Raw genomic sequence first — 11,050 nt, 5'->3', positions numbered from 1 at the left:
GTCCTCTCTCTTTTTTCTTTATGAGTCTGGTTAAAGGTTTATCAATTTTATTTCTCCTTTCGAAGGACCAGCTCTTAGTTTCATTAATCTTTGCATTGTTTTTCTAGACTCTATTTCATTTATTACTGCTCTGATCATTATTATTTCCTTCCTTCTACTCACTTTGGGCTTTGTTTGCTGTTCTTTTTCTCGTTCTTTTAAGTGTAAGTTTAGATAGTTTATTTGAGCTTTTTCTTGTTTCTTGAGGTAGGCCTGTAATACTATGAATTTCCCTCTTAGGACTGCTTTCACTGCGTCTCATAGATTTCGAGTCATTGTGTTTTCATTTCCATTTGTTTCTAGGCATCTTTTGATTTCATCCTTGATCTCATTGTTAACCCATTCATTGTTTAGTAGCATGTTATTTAACCTCCATTTGTTTGTGTATTTTCCAGTTTTTTCTTGTAGTCAATTTCTAGTTTCATACCATTGTGATCATGAAGACATTTGATACTAATACAATATTCTTAAATGTACTGATACTTGTTTTGTGACCTAACATGTAGTCTATCCTGAAAAAATGTGCGCTTGAGAAGAATGTATATTTTGCTGCTTTGGGATGAAATGTTCTGAAAATATGTATTAAAATCCATCTGGTCTAGTGAGTCATTTAAGCCTGCTATTTCCTTGTTGATTTTTTATCTAGAAGATCTGTCCATTGGTATCAATGGGGTGTTAAAGTCTCCTACTGTGAGTGTATTACTGTTGATCTCTCCTTTTAGGTTGATCAATAATTGCTTTACATAGCTCAACTTTTCTTCTTAAGGAGAGAAAAGAAAGTAGAATAATAGAAAAACTTTGCCTCTCCTAAAGCCTATACTCATGGTTTTATTATAGCAGGAAGAATCATTTACTAAAGATTTCTGAGAGAGTGAAATAAAACAAAATTTTTGATAAAAATTAAATAAACCAGAAAATTTATCTTAATCTGAAACCAGATTCCTGTTTTCAAAATTAACGGTAATGTTATTTACTTGTAGATTTGCTTAAGCTATTATTTTATTGAAAATAATACTACTATATTACACATAGTAAAATATATACACATAGTAAAAAGAATCAAGCAGTACAATTCTTAGCCAATATGATGGGTGAAAAATGATACTTGTTTTTATTTGCATTTCTACAGTGATGAATGAAGTTGAGCATCTCTTTCAATGTTTGAAAGCTTTTTCTATAAACTGCCTATCTACATTTTTCATCTATTTTTTTTCTTTTTATGTTGCAGTTATTTTTCTTATTGTTTTGTAAAAGTTCTTTGTATATAAAAGATATTAGTGTTTTGTCTATCATAACTGTTTTAAGTATTTTCCTGAGGTCTTTTTACTTTGTTAAAAATATTTTTTATGCAGAACTTTTAAACCTTTTAAATCTTTTTAATAAATTGCAGGTTTCATGTTTTTTTTTTACACTCTGAGATTTTAAATAGTTTTTCAATTTTTTTCCTAACAATTTATGCATCACTGTTTTTAGATTTACATCTTGTCTCCACTTGAGATTTGTTTTAGTATATAGAATTAACTAGAAATCCAGCTTTGTGTTTCTCTAGATGTCCAGCCAGTTTTCACAAGACCATTTAACAAATCCTTGTTCTCCAATCTGAAATGTCGCCTTTATCATACCCTAAAATTTTGCCAATTTTAGATTTATTTCTGAGTTTCCTTTTCTTAGTCATTGGTTTAATTGTCTATTCATGGTCCAAGACCAACCATTTTCATTGAACCCTACACAATTACTGATTTTTAACTGTTTTTCATATGGCTTAACCTGAGATATTTAAGTAATTTTCTAAACACTTTACAAATATTAATTTACTGAATCCACACAACAACCCAGCAGATAAATATTATTATGATCCCATTTTAAAGGTGATGGAACTGAAGTACAGAAAGATTAAGTAATTTGCTCAAGATCACACAGCTAGAAAGTGGCAGAGCTATGATTCTAATTTAGGTACTCTGATACCATAGCTTGTACTCCTAACTACCACACTTTACAGGCTCTGCAGAAAAAGAGTGGGGAGGGAAGCTGTCAATGAGCAATGCTGGCAAGAATGTAAGAAAATACATGCATTCTTATAAACTTATAAACTCTTAAATATTTTCCAGAAAATAATTTGTTGATATGAACCAATATTTTAAATACATATTCTTTTGACAGCAATTCAACTTCTAAAAATTTTCCCTAATGATCTTGGAGTACTGAAACACACAATAGTGTCTATTAGGATGTTCACCACTGCATTATCTATAATGGTGAAACACTGGAAGTAACCTTGATGTCTAGCAAGAGAGAAATGGTTAAATAAATTTCACTACATCTATACAATGTGGCCAAGAAAAAAGATCATGGATATCTAAATTCTCTGACATGCAAGCCACCTGGGTTCATTACAGAAACAATAGGATAAAGCTGACTTTACAAGGACATAAAGTTGGTGGTTGCCTGATAATGACATTTGAGACTCAGAGAAGATCTCTTCCCACCTTCACTTTAAAATACCACTCTCACTCGTACCCAATATTCTCCCACACATCCCTTTAGGCTGACATTTTTCCCACTCTCCCACCTCCCCCATGCAGTAATATTCTGGGAAGTTCTAACCAATTATCTCTAACTGCTTACAATAAAGGTTTGGATGCTTTCCTTTCATAAGCGATGAGAATGGTAATATGAGAACATCAAGCACTTTAGTAAAAGCCTAAAACATAGAAACAACTAAAGGGAAAAGGAAGAAAGGGAGCTAAAATTTGCTGAGCACATTCTGAGGACAATAGAACCGCATCTCATGTGTGGATGAGATTCCAAAGCGTAAAGGTAGAGCGAAAGTTATATGTGGTCAAAGTGAATCTTGAAAATTCCTTAAATCACTCAGAAAATACTATATACACAGAGTCATGTATATATTCTTTTATGGTAATATGTATATATCAATGTAAAACATATTCTTTGTAAATATGGTAAAAATTACATATTAAAAGAATATTTTAAGATGTTTAACTATATAAACAGGAAAAGTGGGAAAAAAGGAAGTGTTATTGAATTCATGTAAGTTAATCATGTGTGTGATATAGTGCTCACTGTAATTTACATGACTTAATTTAATACTTTCAGAAACACTGAGCTGCTTGGTTCCTGAGTAACAGGCTCAGAAAGATTAACTGATTTTCCCAAAGGCACACAGCTAGTAAGTGCCAGACACAGGACTTGAACCCAGACTTGCCTGGCTTCAAGGTCAGTTTTCTCCACTTTACCACAGTGTAGTTCTTCTTGATTCTTGCCCCAACAAGGGTCGGATGTCCCTCAACTTATGAGCTTCATGATTTTGCCCTAAATTGGCCATGGCCTTGACCATATGAATGTTTAACATAAATGTTTAAATGATATGCAACAAATAACCTCATAGAGTCATTTATAGGGAGAGAATGAGAAATAATCTCTCCAAAAAGACCAGGTTCACATAGCATTTCAAAACTAGCATTTAAAAATAAAATAAAAACCTTTTAAATATTCCTTTTGAGTTTAGTATTTCTCATCACTTGCTTTCCATCCAAAATCATTTTGGATGGATTGTAGGCTCAAATATGAACTCTATAAACTAGACTAGAGATGGAAAATATAACAACTTTTGCCCATATGAAATAGGAGAACTGGAACTTAGCCACTGAGTTAATCTTGGAACATTAAGAGCTGTCCTGTCCACAAATCATGACCTAGAAAACTCTACCCAATGGCATGGAAAAGTAGATATGGCAATTTGCCTTTTGTCTGAGACTTTGATTATTAAAAATAATATATCATTTGTGAGAAACCAAAGCCCAAGACATAGGCTTTATATTATCTATGTGCTGCAGGAATCCTAAGCATATTAGGTAATGAATTAATATAAAAACTAGTTAGGACCATTGAAACACTCAGGGGTCTGATAGAACCAAACAGGAAACTGCTCAGTAGAGACGCTTCCACTATCCAGAGCCTGAGTGATTCCCAGCCAAAACAACTTCCACTGAAGATGAGTTTACAACTGAAAATTCACATCACATTTGATTTGTATTGCTCTTAGGAAGAGTTGGAAGCCACAATAAACAGGAGATTCACTATTTCAGAACTGGAAATAGTTAAACAACCTGAAGGATGATGAGAATTTGACTGTTGCTTTCACATAGCATTTTACATAGCCTCATTATGGGACTAATGTTTCAGCTAACTGGGTTTCTGTGATTTGTGAAGACTCGCTGAGTTTATATAAGTGGGAAAATAAATCACAACTCCCCTTTCAAAATAGGAGTACAGCAGCTATGAATCTGACTGGCCAGGATAACTTAACTCCCACAATTTGGAGAGTAGAACTAAGGGTGTTTCATACTCAAGAATTATCTAAGAGTCAGAAACATGGGTTTCAGCCATTGCTCCAAACAAATGAGAGGATTATGATTACGAAGGAGTCCTGATGAAGGAGAAATGAAAATTTTTTCTCTTTATATTTCCACATGTTATCAAAGGGAGGGGAAAAGTGTATGTTCCAAATTCATTTTTTATTTGGTAAAATAAAACAAATCACAGACCATTTTTCTGTGATCTAGAAAGAGAATCAACAAGTATTCGAACTAATGGTTTATTTTTATGTATAAAAGACATTGTTGGTAAAAAGCACTTGGTTCACTTGGCCAATTTTAATCAAATTGTTTATACATGATCTCAAAAAATTTTGAAACATATTGTTGGCTGTTAATGAATTTAAGAGCAAATACTTTGAGAGCAACTGACAACTAAACTCATAAATGAACATTTCATTCCATACTAATTCTTTGTGCTTAAAGCATTAAATTAAGCTCACCATTAAATTACTCAGTTGTTTCCCACACTGACATTAAAGGATTAGAATATGCTATCAATGTTACTGGAGACAATTATACCTCATGTTGCTGTTGAAACGCTTATGACCCAATTCCAGAAGAATTTCAACTTTTCTTCATTAGCTGGAGGCAGCTTAAACAAATTTTCTATTCCTAGTTTTTCAGTGACAGAAGCTTGAAAATTATTAGGCTTGGCAGGCAAAGTAAATGGCCATGGAATTGGTCCAGGATAATGGTTCAGCCATGGGATCGGAAGGACTAACTTGTTTTTCAGGCTCTGTACCACCCCATCTATCCTCTTCCCTCAAATCCTTGGGTCATTCACACTGCTTCTCTGCCCTCGTGGAAGTTTGCTGAATCTTGTTTCTCTATAAAACAAATACATTTATTGTTACAAGTAAATATAAGCTTTTAAAAATAAGATATTTTAAAATAATTTTTTTATTGAAAAATATTTCACTAGTGTACTGAGAGTATTATGAAATTAGTTTTCACTTTTTACAAACAAGTATTAGTTTTAAAAATAGGTTGCCACTAAATGTCCATTTTAAATAATAAGTTTTAAAAAATGTTGCATTTACACAATGGAATGCCAATACTAACACAAAGAAAAGATAAGAACACTCTTAATGCATAGATATAAAGCCTCTCCAAGATATATTGTAAAACAAAAACAAAACAAAAGCAAGTTGCAAAAACGGTGTGTATAACAGTGGACTATTAATATCAATGAGAATGAATGAATTACAACTACATTTGTCAATATGAAAGAATCTCACAAACATGATATTGAGCAAAAGAAGTCAGACCTGATCCTAATGAATCATACCATTTATATAAGGTATACAGATTGCAAAAGTAACCTATGCCACTAAAGTCAAGATTTCCTCTTATATAGAAAGTATAAAGATAGAAAAAGCATGCTGTCAGAATGATGGACACCCTTGAGGGATGTAGTGACTGGAAGGGACATTGAAGGGGGCGGCCTGGGGTTCAAGTAATGATGTTTCTTGATCTGAGTGCTGATGGCACAAATGTGTCCAGCATATGAAAATTAACTGAGGTGTGCACTTTTATGTATGTTATACTCCAATTAAAAAGTGTTTGAACTATGCATAGGATGCTATTATTTGTGCACATCTCTGGAAGTCTAATAAGAAACAAATCGCCTCTCTGTTTCCTGTGAAGTAGGAAGAAAGACTGAGTTACTGGAGAACAGAAACAAGAGGAAGTTTTCATATTATATTCTTTTATACTCTTTGACTTTTGAATCATTGGATGTATTACCTATTCAAAACATTAACTTTTCACAAATTTTTTAAAAATTATTTTTAAGAGTAAGTTTATACTGAGCATGCCACCCAGTACAATCAGATTTTTATAAATACAATCTATAGTTTAGAAATTTTCTACAGCTCCAAGAAGTATATCATTCGAAACTGTGGCTTGACGTACCTTTACTTAAAAATTGCTGCACTCTGATGTGACTGGTTCTCCAAATAAAGAATATACTACGATACAAATTGCCAACGTAAAAAAGATTCTTACAGCAGAGTTTTCAGCATCTTGCTGAAGTTGAGGAAGAGAATGTTTTAGGCAATGCAGATCCCTTCTAGAAGCTGAGGAACAATTGGGATGCAGTTTGTAATGGAATTTTATTTTATTTTCTCTATAAAGTAAAGCTTGTCCTACTCTGCATATATTTTTGAGTCTGTTAGAAACCCTGATGACAAGTTTTGTACATTGTGTGTACGCATGCCTGTGGATCATATTATTTCCAATCTGAGTTCAAGCTCTTGCCATCATCAAGAGCATCACATGTCATAGGAGTTGGTGCAGTTGTCTATCCAAAGTCTCCATGACTTCTACGAGGGGCTGAGGAACCCCTTGGAGAGAACTTTTCCTAAGGGAAGAGGGAACCAGGCTGAACAAGTTTGTGTAAAAGAGAGACATGATCTGAAGTGGAGTTTGGTGGCTGTCACTCAGCTTAGTGTCTCAGCCCAGGATCCCCCTATATTCATGTCTGAGTCCTAGGGGGTACAATAACTAAACGAGCTTTTCATTAGAGAACACTCACCCAATTAAAAACCAAAAACAAAATAAAACCTCTGTGGGACAGTGGGAGAATATAAGCAACAGTATTTGTATTAGTTTCCTGAGGCTGCTGTAAAAAATTACCACAAAATGGGTGGCTTAACACAACGGTAATTTATCATGTCATGGTTCTGGTGGCCAGAAGTCTGAAATCAAGGTGTCAGCAAGACTGCGCTCCCTCTGGAGGCTCTAGGGGACAATCCATTCTTAGCCAATTCCATTTTCTAATGGCTGCTCTGGCATTTATGGGTTTGTTGTAACATCTTTCCAGATCTATCTTCATGTCACTTTCTTCTCTGTATATCTGCTTCTTCTCCTCTGTGCGTCTGTTTTATAAAGATACAGATAATTGCATTTAGGGTCAACTAGCATAGTGCAAGATAAGCACCTCCTCTCAAAATCCTTAACTTAGTCACGTCTTCAAGGACCTTTGTCCCCAATAAGGTTACATTCACAGATTCCAGTGATTTGCCTGGATGTCTTTTGGAAGGCCATTTTTAGGCCTACCGTGTGACCTTAACACCCTAATAACAGACTAAATTCTAGAGTGGAGTGGAGGTACTCTTCCCTTAATTTGCCCTGCAAGTCAGCAGCACAGGATGACAGTGCAGGACTCTGGTGGCAGAGTCAGGGACATAATATTGTAAATGAACTGATTTAATCATAAGGACCCAAGAGAAACTCTTTGTGGGTATCCAGAATTATTGAAGATGAGGAGCATAGAGGACTTCACAGGGGGTAAAATCCTGCATTAGCAAGAGGGGACAAGAATACTCTATGGCCTCTTTAAACAGCTTTGTTTGTAACAAGACCAGTAAACAAAGCCTGGAGCTGGCTTAGAGGAAGTTTAAAGAGACTCCCTGTACCCCCTAGTTGCAGCTGTTAATCTGACAGTTCAACCCATTCCAAGGGACACATCTCCCAGCCTCTAGTGTTGCAGTGGGCCCCACCTGGGGTTGGTGCAGGACAGGCAGCCTAGTGTTTGTCAAGGTTTCACCACTCATCTCCGGGCCACTTGATCCCTCAGGCTGATTCTGGATCTGGATGGATGTTCCAGGCCCAGCCTGGGGCCAATTTCAAAGATCACCCCTGTGGTACCTCAAACCAGCTTGGTTTCTGGGAGATATAGGGTAGAAATGGTCAAATGTTCTGAATGTACACTAAGCCAGAGACAGAATCCTGGCAATTCGAAGGTATGCAGTAGGTACATACTAAGGCGTGGCCAGCAGGGTCTTCTATACCAAGGGCTTGCAGGCAACACCAGCATATCAAACAACATGAGAGCTGTAGCAGGGGAGAGAATGCAGGTAGGGCTGGACGAGACTGGGGCACTGTTAAACACTTAGCTGAGTATCTGTGGACAAGTCTTGAGATCGCTAAGCAGAATCTGAGCTTTGTTTGTGTTTTTTGTTTTGTTTTGTTTTTAATAAAGTGTAAGTACAAAGTATGTCATTGTCTTTTCCCTCCTGGACTTCCTTACTAATCTGCTGCTTGATGAAACCCAGTACATGTCGCTCAAACACTCAAGTAACCAGAGTGTCCTGCCCCCTCAACCATTTTATACCGCCCTGATAATGTGAAACCCCAGCTCAGGCCATGGAGGAGTGGGGAACACAGAATGAAGTCTGGCATCTCTGGAGCCTTGGGCTTGGCATTAAAATGGAAGAGTCCATTACAATGAAAAGCCTGGGTTTTACTTGCTGGGAGCCTGTTTAACACCTTATGGGCTGAACCTAAGTGCTATTTTTTTTTATATGTATATGATTGTTTGTTTTAGGCTCCCACTTCCTGCAGTATCAGTTTCTGTCAGACCAGTTTGTTAAAAAAGCACTTTGAGTAAATACCAGAAGCCAGGATGAAAGTAAAATAGGGAGACTTAAAAAATAATTTGTTTTTACATAACTTGAATTTCATTCCCACTCAGGGTTAAACGAAGCCCTCTTCAAAATAAAAAATGCTCATTGGATGAGAAAGAGTTTCTGAACTGGGGGAGAAACGGTGATAGCTTTGGAGTTGGAGCCTGGGCCCTGTGTTTTCGGAGGCATCTGATTGCACCTATGGCTTTAAAACACCAAGAAGCAAAATAAAGGAGATCTATACCATTTGTCATATACTAGCTATGTTCCTGAAAATTTATATGAAAAATTTCTAAACTGATTCCTATTCACCATGCAGTAAGTATGCTCAATGAAGAACCCTTACCAGGAAGTTCTCTAAAATGAGGCCCCTGCAGGGCCAGGACTAGGGTGAGGCAAGTAAGGGGATGCCCAAAATCTCAGCAATCATGAATAACATGTTAATCCAATACTGTAACAAATCAGAATTAATGCAAAAAATCCATAATAAACAAATAATCAAATTTTTAAATAATGAATTCTGTCCCTGCTTCATTCTTCTCTGAGGTTTCAAGCATCAGCAATTGTTTCAAATGGAGCTAAGGCCACTTCTTTTCTGAGTGGGAGATGGAGAGAAATTTATAAGTAACAACCTACATGATGCCTTCATCATTCACCACCTTGCTAAAACTGACCCCATTCTTTTGCCTGCACCACATGTAAACATCATAGTCTTTTCAAAAAATTGTTTTGGGACAAATGGATATCTACATACAAGTAATTAAATTGGACCTCAACATCATACTATATATAAATATTAATTCAAAATTGATCAAAGACCTAACTCTAAGAGCTAAAACTATAAAATTCTTAGAAAAAAAAAAAAGATGTAAATCTCCTTCGCAATGATTTCTCAGATACAGCCCCAGAAAATATAAATAATGAAAGAAAACAATAGGCAAATTTGCCTTCATTATCTTAGATTTGGCAATGGTTTTTCATATGTGACTCCCAAAAACACAAATGACAAAGGAAAAAAAATAGATAAATTAAAAACTTCCATTAGTCAAAGGACAGCATCCACAAAGTGAAAAGAAAACCTATAGAATGGAAGAAAATATTGGCAAATCATATATCTGATAAGGGACTGTATCTAGAATACATAAGGAATTCTTATAACTCAATAACAACAAAAAAGACAAATACCTCTATTTAAAAATGGGCAAAGGATTTGAATAGACATTTCTCCAAAGAAGATATACAAATGACCAAGAAGCACATGAAAAGATGCTCAACATTATTAGTCATCAGGGAAATGCAAATCAAAACTACAATAAAATACCACTTCACACCCATTAGGAGGATCATTATCTAAATGACAATATCAAATGTTGATGAAGATGTACCTTCCTCCAAGTATCTCCTTTGAAATTTGTTTTCCCCAAACTCTAAAAACTCTATTTCTCCTTAGGAAAACTCAGGCTTTAACCACAAGGGGGGAGCTGACTCCTGGAGTGGTTTGCCTCTCCACATTCAGTGCATAAAAGCGTCCTGCCTCAAAATGCACCTTGTAGTGGAAACTGCAATGTGCTATCTGGGTCTCCTCCTGGAATAAAGGACTTGGTCTCTGAGCTGCTGGAAATATGGCCAGAAGACAGCTCTCAACTGCCAGCCCTCTTTGGGGACTACTTTTGGTAACAAAAAATGTCTTGCCCAAAGTTAACCTCTTTCCAAAAGTAGCCCACATTCAGTGACTGACCAAAATAGGAATGTAAAGGCCCAAACACCTCACTCCAATTTGGGGCAACTGTGCAGGACCATTTAAGATCCAAGTCTCCCTGTGGGGTTGGTTGGAGTCTTTGCTGGATCTGCATCACAATTTAACTTCTCCCTTTATTCAATCCTGCTCCTTCTCCTTCTCTTTCACAGGCATTGCCCGCCCCCCACCCCACACACACAGCTTTAACATGTGGCCAGTGATGCTCCTTGCCCCTATTGCAAAACATGAAGGGCATTATGGGGTAGGAAGCTAGGGCTGCTGGATCCCAAAGTGAGTAGGACCAAGGTTCTTCTTAAAGAATTTTCTCTTTCAATATTCCATCACTGTGAGCTACATACACACTGATTACTTTACCAGTGAATACATTAAATTAAATCGATAACATTTCTACCCATGCTACAAAGAAAACATTCCTCTTTCAACAACTTTCCTCATTGAGGTCCTTA

Source organism: Pteropus vampyrus, unplaced genomic scaffold, assembly GCF_000151845.1.
Source record: "Pteropus vampyrus isolate Shadow unplaced genomic scaffold, Pvam_2.0 Scaffold77, whole genome shotgun sequence".
NCBI classification, from domain to species: domain Eukaryota; kingdom Metazoa; phylum Chordata; class Mammalia; order Chiroptera; family Pteropodidae; genus Pteropus; species Pteropus vampyrus.
The sequence above is the reverse complement of the archived record's forward strand: the minus strand, read 5'-3'. Positions refer to the sequence as shown.